The 12,841-nt window shown below is 33.5% G+C and overlaps 1 pseudogene; it reads right to left on the minus strand.

The window, feature by feature from the left end:
- Positions 1–267: 267 nt before the first annotated feature.
- On the minus strand, positions 268–7,908 carry LOC132065623 (dehydration-responsive element-binding protein 1A-like; annotated as a pseudogene).
- Between the last annotated feature and the right edge of the window lie 4,933 nt (positions 7,909–12,841).

Genomic DNA, 12,841 nt, shown 5'->3' on the forward strand with positions numbered 1-12,841 from the left:
GGGGGAAGTTTGCAAATTATCAAGCATATGTTGTTTTATGGTGCTTTTCATTAAATACAATGAAAAACCCGAGAAACCCGAAAAAACCCGAAAAACGCGAGAAAAACCGATATTGAAAAACCCGATTTTTATTGGTTTGGTTTGGTTTGGTTTATAGATTTAAAAACCGGACATAAATGGTTTGATTTGGTATTTCAAAAATCCGAACCAACTCGATCTATGTACACCCCTAGTTATAGTACAAACTACAATGCTAATCCTTATCCGTACCGGTCAAACGTTTATAAGTACGAATATCCAAAAAAAATGGCATGGCAAACTCCATTTTACATTGCATTTTTGGCTGTACTTACATGAAAGTACACTATCAATTCAAAATCTCAACACATTTGGTTAAATTCAATAACTCCACAAAGACATGTCAATATCATCAGCTTCCATGCCATATCCGTCTATACATTGAGGCGGAGGTAGCATTAGCCCTTCGGCCATATTCGTAAGTAATCCCGGCATGTAGAAAAGAGCTTCCTCGTTCATGAACAACACACTATAATCCGGTAATTCTCCAACGACGACGTCTTGTATGACCTGGTCAACGATGGTAATTGTCTCGGAGTTTTCTCTGTCCGAGGATACTGACGGCTGAAATGCCTCAGTTGCTTCAGTGGCCGCCTTCTGAGTGTCTTTGGCGGCCGCTGAAGCAGGGATAAGTAACCTCCAAGCCGAGTCAACGACGTCTTGTATGATCACTTGGTCAATAACGTTGACTTCCTCAGAGTTTTCTCCATTCGATGATTCTGACGGCTGAATTAATGCTTCAGCGGTCGCCTCCTGGATGTCCTTGGCGACCGCTGAAGCCTAGAGGGGTAACCTCCAAGGCGAATCATCGACTTCGTGTTGGGATTTAAAGATATGAGCTTTAAAGATGAGTGTAGTGTGAATTGGGAAATGGTGGGAAAATAAAATGGAGGGAAATGAAATTCAAGTAAAGTTCACTTTGCAAAGGCACTTTGTCCCTCATTGGTGGGGGAAAGCACTTCTTGTGTGCTTATATATAGAATCACCTCTTCTAGCTCTTAAAGAGTTGAGAAGAGGGACTCCCTTTGCGGCGTCGTCGTCGCTCGGCTTCGGCTTGATTGATAAATTTTTTGGACCAAATTTATTTTCCAAAAGCACATATTTATTTTCCTAAATTTTGATATTTTTCGCGATAATCTAATTTAATTTCATTTATTTTCGCGGAATTTAATTTTCCAAAAGGTAATATGAAATTTAATTTTCCAAACGGTAATATACCAAACAGACACTACTGAACAACCATTAACGAACAGGCATGTCTTCCCAAACCGTGGCTATAAATTTGGAGGTTATGTCTCATTTTCTAGATACTGAAAAAAACCAAAAAATAAGTGTCCAGTGTGATTTGCTGCCGATCTTTGAGTTCGCCGAAGTTTTGTAATTTGCATTGCCGCTATTACAGAATAGTTTTGCCGTTCTATTCTGGGAGAAATTAATCTAGTAACCTTGGCAACTGTGAGGGGATTAGATTTCTTAAGGACACACAAGAAACTTGTGGGCTTGAAAATTTCTACTTCTTCTATTTTCTGTCCTTAACATTTTTTCTGTCTTTAGATTCTTAAAACAGAAATTGGTTTTGTTAAAATACTGTCTTGAACACATAGAGATAACAAGCTTAAGAAATCTAATTTATTGTTTAATCTTTTGTGTTCTGTTTGTGTTGGAGACTAAAATCTTCGGATTTTCTACTCCCCTTTTGAGATTAAAGTTTTCGTAACTTTCTACTCATTTGTCCACTCGATTTGAAGAATATAAAAACTTCATCGAGTAATTAACTTTCGCTTTCAGTTCGAAGATGTAAAAACTTCACTGATTTTGTTTAATTTTGTTTGTGTTTGTCAACAGAAATGGGAGACCCAACTCCAAATCTGAATGCTACTGCTACTGCCACACCAACCCCCGCGGTTGTCTCTACAAACAATGTTTCCTCCTCCAGTCGTGCTGCACCTGCACTGGCTCCTGCAAAGAAGCCTGAAAAATTGATCGAAATTGATTTCAAACGATGGCAACAAAAGATGTTCTTTTATTTAACGACTTTAAGTCTACAAAATTTCATTAAGGAAGAAGTTCCGGTTCTACCCGAATCAACTCCTGAAAATGAACGTTTCGTTGTGATCGAGGCTTGGAAGCACTCGAATTTTTTGTGTAAGAACTATATACTTAGTGGACTGGAAGATGATCTTTACAACGTCTATAGTAATATGGGAACTTCGAAAGAACTATGGGATGCGTTGGAAAAGAAATATAAAATTGAGGATGCCGGATTGAAGAAGTTTATAGCCGCCAAGTTTCTGGACTACAAAATGGAAGATGGCAAGTCTGTTGTTACTCAAGTTCAAGAGTTGCAGGTTATTATCCACGATCTCCTGGCTGAAGCTTCGGTGATTAGTGGCGCATTTCAAGTTGCGGCAGTAATAGAGAAATTGTCTCATTTATGGAAGGACTTCAAAAATTACTTGAAACACAAACGAAAGGAGATGACGCTGGAAGATCTCATCCTTTGGTTGAGAATCGAGAAAGATAACAAGGCGGCAGAAAAGAAGGCTAGTGGGAGATCGGTAATAGGAGAAGCACATATTGTTGAAACTGCTCCTATGAATACGAAAAAAAAGGAAAAAGGCGTCAGGACCAAGGAACTATCCCAACAAGAAGAGATTCAAGGGAAACTACCACAATTATGGAAAAATCGGACACAAAGTTGTAGATTGTCGTGCTCCAAAGAAGGAAAAGAAAAGGGGTCAAGTTAATATGATTGAAACAAATGAGGAAGTTGATGACTTGTGCGCTATGTTGTCTAAGTGCAACCTCGTGGGAAATCCTAAAGAGTGGAGGGTCGATTTTGGCACCACTCGCCACATTTGTGCTGTTAGAGAAGCATTCGCTTCATATGCTCCCGCCGAACCCGACAAGACCATTTTTATGGAAAATTCAGTAACGGCCAAGATTGAAGGTTATGGAAAGATATTTCGAAAAATGACTTCTGTCAAGGTGGTGACTCTCAACAACGTCTGTCATGTTCCTGAAATTAGGAAAAATTTAGTCTCTACCAGACTTCTAGTGAAGAACAGTTTTAAATGTGTTTATGTTTCGAGACAAAGTTAAGTAAGAACGAGATGTACATAGGAAAAGGTTACCTTACAGAGGGCCTTTTCAAACTGAATGTAATGGTCATTGATAATAATAAAATTTCAGCTTCGTCTTACTTACTTGAGTCAAATGATTTATGGCATTACCGTTTAGGACATGTCAATTATAAAACCTTGCGAAAAATGATTAATTTGAATGTATTACCTAAATTTGAATGCGATAATTTAAAATGTCAAATTTGTGTGGAATATAAGTATGCTAAACATCCTTTCAAGTCAATTGAGAGGAATCACATCCTTTAGACTTAATCACACAGATATATGTGACATGAAGTCAACTCCATCTCGCGGTGGAAAGAAGTATTTCATTACTTTCATTGACGACAGCACTCGTTATTGCTATGTTTATTTACTTAATAGTAAAGATGAAGAAATTGAAGCATTCAGGCAATACAAAAGTGAAGTTGAGATTCAACTTAACAAAAAGACTAAAATGATAAGGAATGATAAGGAGTGATAAGGGCGGCGAATATGAATCTCCTTTTGAAGAAATTTGTTTGGAATATGGCATTATTCACCAAACAACTGCCCCGTACTCTCCACAATCCAATGGGATTGCAGAAAGAAAAAATAGAACATTAAAGGAGATGATGAATGCCTTGCTATTAAGTTCTGGTTTACCCCAGAACTTGTGGGGGGAAGCTATTCTTACGGCTAATAGAATACTTAATCGATTTCCCATAGCAAAACACAATCCATTCCATATGAGAGATGGAAAGGAAGAAATCCCAGCTTGAAATACTTCAAAGTGTAGGGGTGTCTCGCTAAGGTACAAGTTCCTAAACCTAAAAGGGTGAAAATAGGACCGAAAATCGTAGATTGTGTTTTCATAGAATATGCCACCAATAGAAAAGCATATTGGTTTCTGGTTCACAAATCAGAAAATCCCGACATTCATGTTAATACGGTAATAGAATTAGATAATGCAGAATTTTTTGAAAACATTTATCCGTATAAAGAGAAATGTGAGTCGTCTAGCGAAAGATCTAAATGACCTCGGGAAGAGACAAAGGAAAGTACTCCTAATGAGGAGAACCCAAGACGTAGCAAACATCAAAGAATATCTACTTCCTTTGGTCCAGACTTTTTGACATTCTTAGTGGAAAAAGAGCCTCAAACTTTTAAGAAAGCAGTGTCTTCTTCAGAAGCACAATATTGGAAAGAGGCAGTTAATAGTGAAATTGAATCCATTTTAAGTAACCATGCTTGGGAGTTGGTTGATCTTCCTCCGGGGAACAAACCTTTTAGGTTGTAAATGGATTTTCAAAAGAAAAATGAAAGATGATGGCACTATTGACAAATATAAGGCAAGACTTATTGTCAAAGGTTTTAGACAACTAGACGGCCTTGATTATTTTGACACATACTTGCCGGTAACGAGAATTACATCTATTTGTGTGTTAATACGTTGACCGCCGTGTATGGCCTTTAGGTTCATCAAATGGATGTTAAAACAGCCTTCTTAAATGGAGATTTGGAGGAAGAAATATACATGGAACAACCTGAAGGGTTTGTGGTTCCTTGAAAAGAAAATAAGGTGTGCAGACTTGTTAAGTCACTTTATGGACTTAAACAAGCACCGAAACAATGGCATGCGAAATTTGATCAAACAATATTGTCAAATGGATTTAAGATTAATAAGTGTGATAAATATGTCTACATTAAGAACATTCCAAATCATGTGGTCGTTGTTTGCTTGTATGTTGATGACATGCTAATAATGAGTTAAGACATTGCTGACATAAATGCTATTAAGCGTATGCTTGCTAGCAAGTTTGATATGAAAAACTTAGGAGTTGCCGATTTAATTCTAGGAATTAAAATCCACAGGACTCCACAAGGCCTAGCATTGTTTCAATCTCATTACATCAAAATGGTACTTAAAAAGTTCAAACATCTGGACTTCAAGGTAGCACGAACTCCAATTGACTTAAACCATAACTTTGTGAGAAATAAAGGTCAAAGTAAGTCTCAAGTGGAGTATGCTCGAGTGTTGGGAAGTTTAATATACATCATGAATTGTATACGGCCAGATATAGCTTGTGCGATAAGTAAATTAAGCCGATACACAAGTAATGCCGACCAAACTCATTGGATGGCAATGAAATGAGTTTTGGGCTATTTACAATACATACAAGACTTGGCTTTGCACTACAATTTGTATCCCGCAGTAATAGAGGGATGTTGTGATGCAAATTGGATCACCGGATCAGCTGAAATTAAGTCCACAAGTGGATACGTTTTTACCATTGGTGGAGGAACAGTATCTTGGAAATCATCCAAACAAACGTGTATTGCCCGCTCTACGATAGAGTCGGAGTTCATAGCTTTAGACAAAGTCGGTGAAGAAGCTGAATGGCTTCGGAATTTCTTGGAAGATATTCCATTTTGGCACAAACCTTTGGCACCTATATGCATACATTGCGATAGTCAAGCGACAATAGGAAAGGCTGGCAGCGTTATGTATAATGGCAAATCTCGTCACCTACGACGATGACATAATACTGTTAGACAACTACTCTCTAGTGAAATTATCACAATTGACTATGTAAGGTCAAAGGATAATGTGTCGGATCCACTTACAAAGGCCTAGCTAGAGAGGCGGTTGAGAAATCATCAAAGAGAATGGGACTATGACCGAGGACAAGTCAACATGGTGGTAACTCTACCTAGAAGACTGGAGATCCCAAGATCTAGGTTCAAGGAGATCAAACAAAGTTATGATTGATGGTTCAACATTGTCAAACAAATTTTTTGGTCCATTCTCATGATAAGACAATGTTCAATCAAGGATAAAACATTAAGGCCTTTTAATGGTTTCTAAGTTTGATATAGGATATATCAAATAGTGTTTCTAAAGGATTACACGTTTAGGACTCACCTATGTAAGTGTGAAGTGTAAGCCGCTTCAAGGAGAATTCTGTAAGGCCAATTCTCTATGCACTTACGAGACCAGATGCGGTTCATGGCTGAAACGAACACAACAATGAGAACCAAAGACGGTTAAAGGGTTAATTGTGTAACATGTGGTTGTTTAGGTATACATCAAAGTTCGACGGTTCAAAGATATCAAATCTACCGATTGATCGAGTATATTCGACATGTGTTCATTATGGAAAGTTCAAAGGAAAACCTACTTATCCAGATGCAATTAATCCTTGCTTGCAAATCACACAAGTTTTTCATGCATCATATAGCCATTCCCCGTTCATGTAGGAGATTGTTGGGATTTAAAGACATGAGCTTTAAAGATGAGTGTAGTGTGAATTGGAAAATGGTGGGAAAATAAAATGGAGGGAAATGAAATTCAAGTAAAGTTCACTTTGCAAAGGCACTTTGTGGCACTTTGTCCCTCATTGGTGGGGGAAAAGCACTTTTTATGTGCTTATATATAGAATCACCTTTTCTATCTCTTAAAGAGTTGAGAAGAGGGACTCCCTTCGCGTCGTTATAGTCGCTCGGCTCGGCTTCGGATTTGGATTTGGTCAAATGATCTGATTGATTAATAATCTTTTTGGAACAAATATATTTTCCAAAATCCAGTATTTATTTTCCTAAATTCTGATATTTTCCACGATAATTTAATTTATTTTTGCGGAATTTAATTTTCCAAACGGTAATATGGAATTTAATTTTCCAAACGGTAATATACCAACCAGACACTACTGAACATCCATTAACGAACAAGCATGTCTTCCCAAACCGTGGCTATAAATTCCGAGGTTATGCCTCATTTTCCAGATACTGAAAAAAATTTCAGAACAAACAAAACTGTGTTTCAACTCCCCCCTCTCTTCTGCATTCTGCATAATTTTTCAAACCAAACAGTAAGTGTCCAAAGGTGATTTGCTGCCGATCTTTGAGGTCTCCGAAGTTCTGTAATTTACATTGCCGCTATTACAGAATAGTTTTTTCGTTCTATCCTGGGAGAAATTAATCCAGTAACCTTGGCAACTATAAGGGGATTAGATTTTGTAAGGACACACAAGAAACTTGTGGGCTCAAAAATTTCTACTTCTTCTATTTTCGGTCCTTAACATTGTTTCTGTCTTTAGATTCTTAAAACAGAAACTGTTTTGTTAAATACTGTCTTGAACACATAGAGATAACACTTCGCTTATGATCACTTGGTCAACAATGCTGACTAATTCCTCGGAGTTTTCTCCCTCCGACGATATTTCTGACGGCCGAAATGCTTCGGCTGCTTCAGCGGCCGCCTTCTGAATATCCTTGGCGGCCGCTGAAGCCGGGACGGGCAACCTCCAAGCCGAGTCAGCAAAATTCAAACAAGCTGACCGGCCTCTCAAAGCTATGACCGCCACGTCATGAGCTCTAGCAGCCATTTCTGGAGTTGGGAACGTGCCAAGCCAAATTCTTGATTTTTTACCTGGTACTCTTACTTCGCTAACCCACTTCTCAGAATTCCTCCTTCTAACTCTCTCAAATTGGATGTCGAGATTCGCGAAACTTCTTCCTCCCTACACGTCTTTTCGGGTTTTTTGAAGCTAGTAAGATCACTTCCTCATCAGAGGAATTAGCTTTTCCACAGCTGCTATTGTTAGAGATTGATGTAGAAGTAGTTGGTACTAAAGGAAGTGGATCGAAATAGAAGTCTCCGAAAATGTCCATTCTTGTAAATGATGAATGAGGAAAGTGTAAAGAGTGGATGAATATTCAGCTAAGGTTAAGGTTCCTTGTTGAAAAAGAAGTGTGTTCTATATATATATTGTGACATTTATGAAAAGCTAGGTACATACAGGGCGGCTCAACGAAATCCGTGGACTAAAGCTAAACCTTTATAAGAGGCCTTAAATTTACCTAATAAAATTTTATATATATTTATTCTATTTTTTTTTTTTTTAAGATGGTATATACAAACCATTTTGTACCTATTTTGATTATTTACTCAATTACATGTTAGCTTCACTATTAGAAATATTTAGTAGCTCTATTCACTATAATTTAAATAAATATTTGTATAAGAAACATAGATAGATGGCTACTATGATATTTTTATAACTTCTCATAATCTAATAATTTCAATTTTGTATCACTGAGTAGATGTCAAATAATTTCATACATTTAAAACAATTCAAGTCTATTTTGAAGTAAAAAAAATTGGTTTAATCTACTATTAATAAGAAATAATCAACTCTAGAAGAGACTTCATCTTCTTAAATTTTCAAAGTCGTGAGTTTGTTCACTTTTATATATTGCATAATGTTTATTACTCCCTAATTTATGTGAATGTGTTTGACTGGAGACGTAATTTATGTGAATGTGTTTGACTGGACCCGAAGTATAAGAGAAAAAGAAAGATTTTTTTAAAATCTTTTGGTTTAAAACGCGCCTACGTAAATTTTGTGGCTATAACAACTCATAAAGGGTAGAACGAAAATTATAAAATTAGATTTTTATCATATATGAAAAGATGTCATTCTTTTTGCTAACTAAAAAGGAAAGAATGTCACATAAATGGGGACGGAAAGAGTATAAAATTGAAATTATTTATTTCAATAACCTCTATCACATTTCAAGAAAAGAAGTATAAAATATAATCTCTTTTATTCATAATTTTTATAATATATAATGAATATATAAAATTAAAAAAATTGGGGCCTTCAATTTGGGGGGGCCTAAAGCAATTGCTTTAGTCGGTTCCCCCTCCAGCTGGGCCTGGGTACTTTGGGGTCATTTGGTAGGTAGTCAAAATTATAATCCTGGGACTAATTTATCCCACCTTTTGGGATTATTTTATCCCATCTTCCAGATAGGATAAAATAATCCAAATCTTAGTGGGATAAGGTGGGATATCCCACCCTTGGGATTATGCTTCATTTTGTACACAGATAACTAGGGAGGTATAAATTTATCTTGGGATAAATTTATACCTCCCTACCAAACATGGTACAAAAAACAACTTAGTGGCTATATATATATATACCATGCACCAAACGACCCCTTAGAGTATTATAGTCTATAGATGATATAAGTGAGTGTTGGATATATAGTGAGTGTTGAATAAGGTGTTTAAAAAAACAAAAAAAAACTTACCAACAGGCTAGGCGCCTTATGGCTTAACTTTGAAAAGGGAAAATTACTATGGGTCCTAGTTTGTTCTATTAGCCCATTAGTTACGGGTAAAACTAAGGGGTCGTTTGGCAGCTGGTTTGCAGGTGAGTTATGCAGGTATCTGCATAAGTAATATCACGTTTGGTAATTAGTTAGGATGTAAGTTATTCATGTATAAAATTAATTAGGTGTTTGATTTGCAATGTAGAAACCTGCATAACTAATACATGTATAAGTTATGAGTGAATCTATGCATTATTTTATGTAGGATAGAAGGTGGAACAATTAATACATGAATAACTAAATCATGCATAACTTATCCCTACATAAAATAATACATAGATTCCCTCATAACTAATCATAACACTAACCAGCTACCAAATGACCCCTAAAGGTTTTTACACAATTGGCCACTCGTCCAAAAATAATTACATCCACTAGCCAATATACAAGAAATACATATTAATTATATATAAAATATGTATAATTTTTATATATTATAAATAATATACATTTATTGAAACCGGCTATTATTTAGCTGAGCGGCTACACAATGTAAAAATTCAAAAAACTTATTTGCATCTAGTGTTGACATATAATAATATTAACTTATTATTGTTAAATAATTTAATGAGGTAAAAATATATATGACTTTGTTATTAACTATGATTAAACAAAAGATATTTCAAGTCAAACCTCTTTATAAATATTATTTGTCCGAGTAATTTTTTATCGCTAAAGCGAAATGCAGTTATATATAAAAATATATTACATAACATGACATGAAAAAAATGTTCCATAAAAAAAAAACTTGGTGTTTTTAGTGAAATGCCATTATAGAAGATTAATATATTATAGAAAGATCGTCTATATATATATATATATATATATATATATATATATATATATGATTAAATGTAATTACTCCGGGAAATTTTTACCTTACCGAAGATGGTTTTAACACAAGTTTAGGCTGGATTGTCTCTGTTTATGTGTTGAACACGTGTGCGTAGTAGGCCTCAGCTGATGCGACAACTTGTGAGGTTGTTCCCACCTTCTACTTTTCTTCCTTTCTGGGTTTGATGATTTGACACCATTTTTGGTTTTTTTTTTTTTAAAAGAAAAAATTTATTACATAGGGGTAGGGGAAGGAAACATAGGGAAGAAAATTATAAAGTGGGAATCAAACATTTACCAAAGATATAAAAATTCTGAAAATATATCTAATATTAACTGAAGGAACACATGGTCAATCTAGGTTCTGGAGCATCTTTTGTTTATCATCCTCAAGGAAATTCAATTAAATTGAATTTGTAAAAGGTTTATTAAAAAGAAAAATATTTCTTATTAAGAATTTTTTCATATCTAAGACTTGAACTCAATACTTTTAATTAAGGATAAATAAATCGTATTCGTCTATTGTAATCCTTGATGATGATTCTATACTAATTAGGGTACATTACTACTACTCAAAGAACACAAATAAACAAGACTAAGATAGGAAAAGTACAAACAACAACAACATCCTGGGTAGAGAAAGTATTGCATCAATTATTTATAACGTAAAATTTAAAATTATTAAAATAAAATCTGTATATTTAAAACTTACATAAAAATACTTTTGACATTTAACAATTATTAACAATTCTAAGAATTTGAAGAGCATATAAAAAGATTGTGGTCAAAGATTTAAAAATTGAATATATATATTGTATCATATAAAATAAATATATATATATAGTTATTTTTCATACACTTCAACATTCAAAAAAATCTGTAATTCAAAACAATAATGAGTTGTGTAAAATTCAATCGAAAGGATATATAATTAAGAGAAGTTGATGTTTGATGTCAAGATCAAGGGGGAGGATTAGGAGTAAGACATAAATCTATATATAATCTATATCTATATATAATATAAAGCTAAGCATAGACAAGGTGATGTGGCACCTCTCTATGATCTTCATTGCTCTTTATCTTTTTTCTCCTTTTTTTTGGCATTTCTTCTATTATTTTTCACCTATGTGCTATTAAAAAAAATAGGCAAAATCACTTCTTAAAATAATTCTTCAATGAATATATTACGTTACTAACTTTTGCATTTGCTGCATATTAAGTATTAACTAACACTTATTGTGTTTCACTCCTATCAGTCAATCTACCTACTTAACAACCAAAAATATCCATACTAATTAAATAAATTGAATGGAGTAATAAAGAAAATTATAACCACAACATTTTTAAAGCTCAAAGAGCCGTTTGGTTTTCCCTAAAAGCCCATATAGTGAATTTATAATACAAAAAACAGATCCCATTAATTTGGAAAATGGAAAGGCTCCACTTTCTTTCACTTAATTATGAAATCTAAAAGGTTCTTAACTTTTAAACCTTGGGCTCCTATACATAGAACAGTGTAAGTGGATTTTATTTTATGTCTTTTTGTTCTCGGTTAATATTTTTTTTTTTCAGGTATATATGAAAATACCCGTGTCGTTCCTTTAGTTAATATAGATATTTTGTTTGTTTTCGAAATAATAGAAATTTAAAATTATGAATAAATTCAACAATTCACAATTCTGTATATTTAAAACTTTAGACATTAAAAATGTGTCATTATGTTGTAAGTCATTATAGAAACTTTTGACAAAACATATTAATTAAGGACTTATTGTTTTTTTAAATAATTCTTAATATATATTTATGTGTTTTAATATATATATATATATCTCTCCTCCCCATAATTGCTTATATATTAAATTTATTAGATTTTTTGTGTGTATTTAGTTAGTATGTTTTGATAACCTCTTGCCAATTTACTAAGTAGATAAAGAAAATGAAAGTTAATAGCAATTATTTTTATGATTTCTCCTAATGTAGTTTTGTGAGTTTTGTAGAAAGGTATGTAATAAAATATAAACTATATGTAATATGCTTTACTCCAAAAAGATTTTATATTTCTATTTTATTTCGAGTAATAGTAACAAACAAAAAAAAGTGAAAATTGTTATCTACAAAATTTTGAGAACAAAATTTTCAATTCAAAGAATATTTTGATGTTTTTGACTCCATTAGTTAATATTTGTTACCTGTTGGGAGAAGTGATAAAAGAGATTTCGTAAAATTTAATTTATTTTGTTGTTGTTGGTCATCTTGTTTAAAGAAGGTAAAATTCACCAAAAGTTTAACTCAAATCAAAAAAAAAAGTTAAATATTTATAAATACTATATATAATAAAATTTAAGATTATTTAAATCTTTATTTAAAACGTTTAAAATATAATTTTCACCTTTATCAACTTATTCAAAAATCAAGTATTTCGAGAAGATTAAAAAAAGATTCTAGAAAAGTTAGATAAAAATTGATTCAATTAATGTCATACTAATAAAATATATATAATTTGGATTCAAAATTAAGATTTTTATATATGTTAGAAAATAATATTTTGATAAGATCAAGGGGGGCGAGTACAAATCTATCTATATATAATATAAAATCCTACGCGCCTGAACTCTCCTCCATTGACATTTATCTTTTTTTGAAAATTT

The sequence above is a fragment of the Lycium ferocissimum genome, chromosome 7, assembly GCF_029784015.1.
Source record: "Lycium ferocissimum isolate CSIRO_LF1 chromosome 7, AGI_CSIRO_Lferr_CH_V1, whole genome shotgun sequence".
Taxonomy (NCBI): Eukaryota; Viridiplantae; Streptophyta; class Magnoliopsida; order Solanales; family Solanaceae; genus Lycium; species Lycium ferocissimum.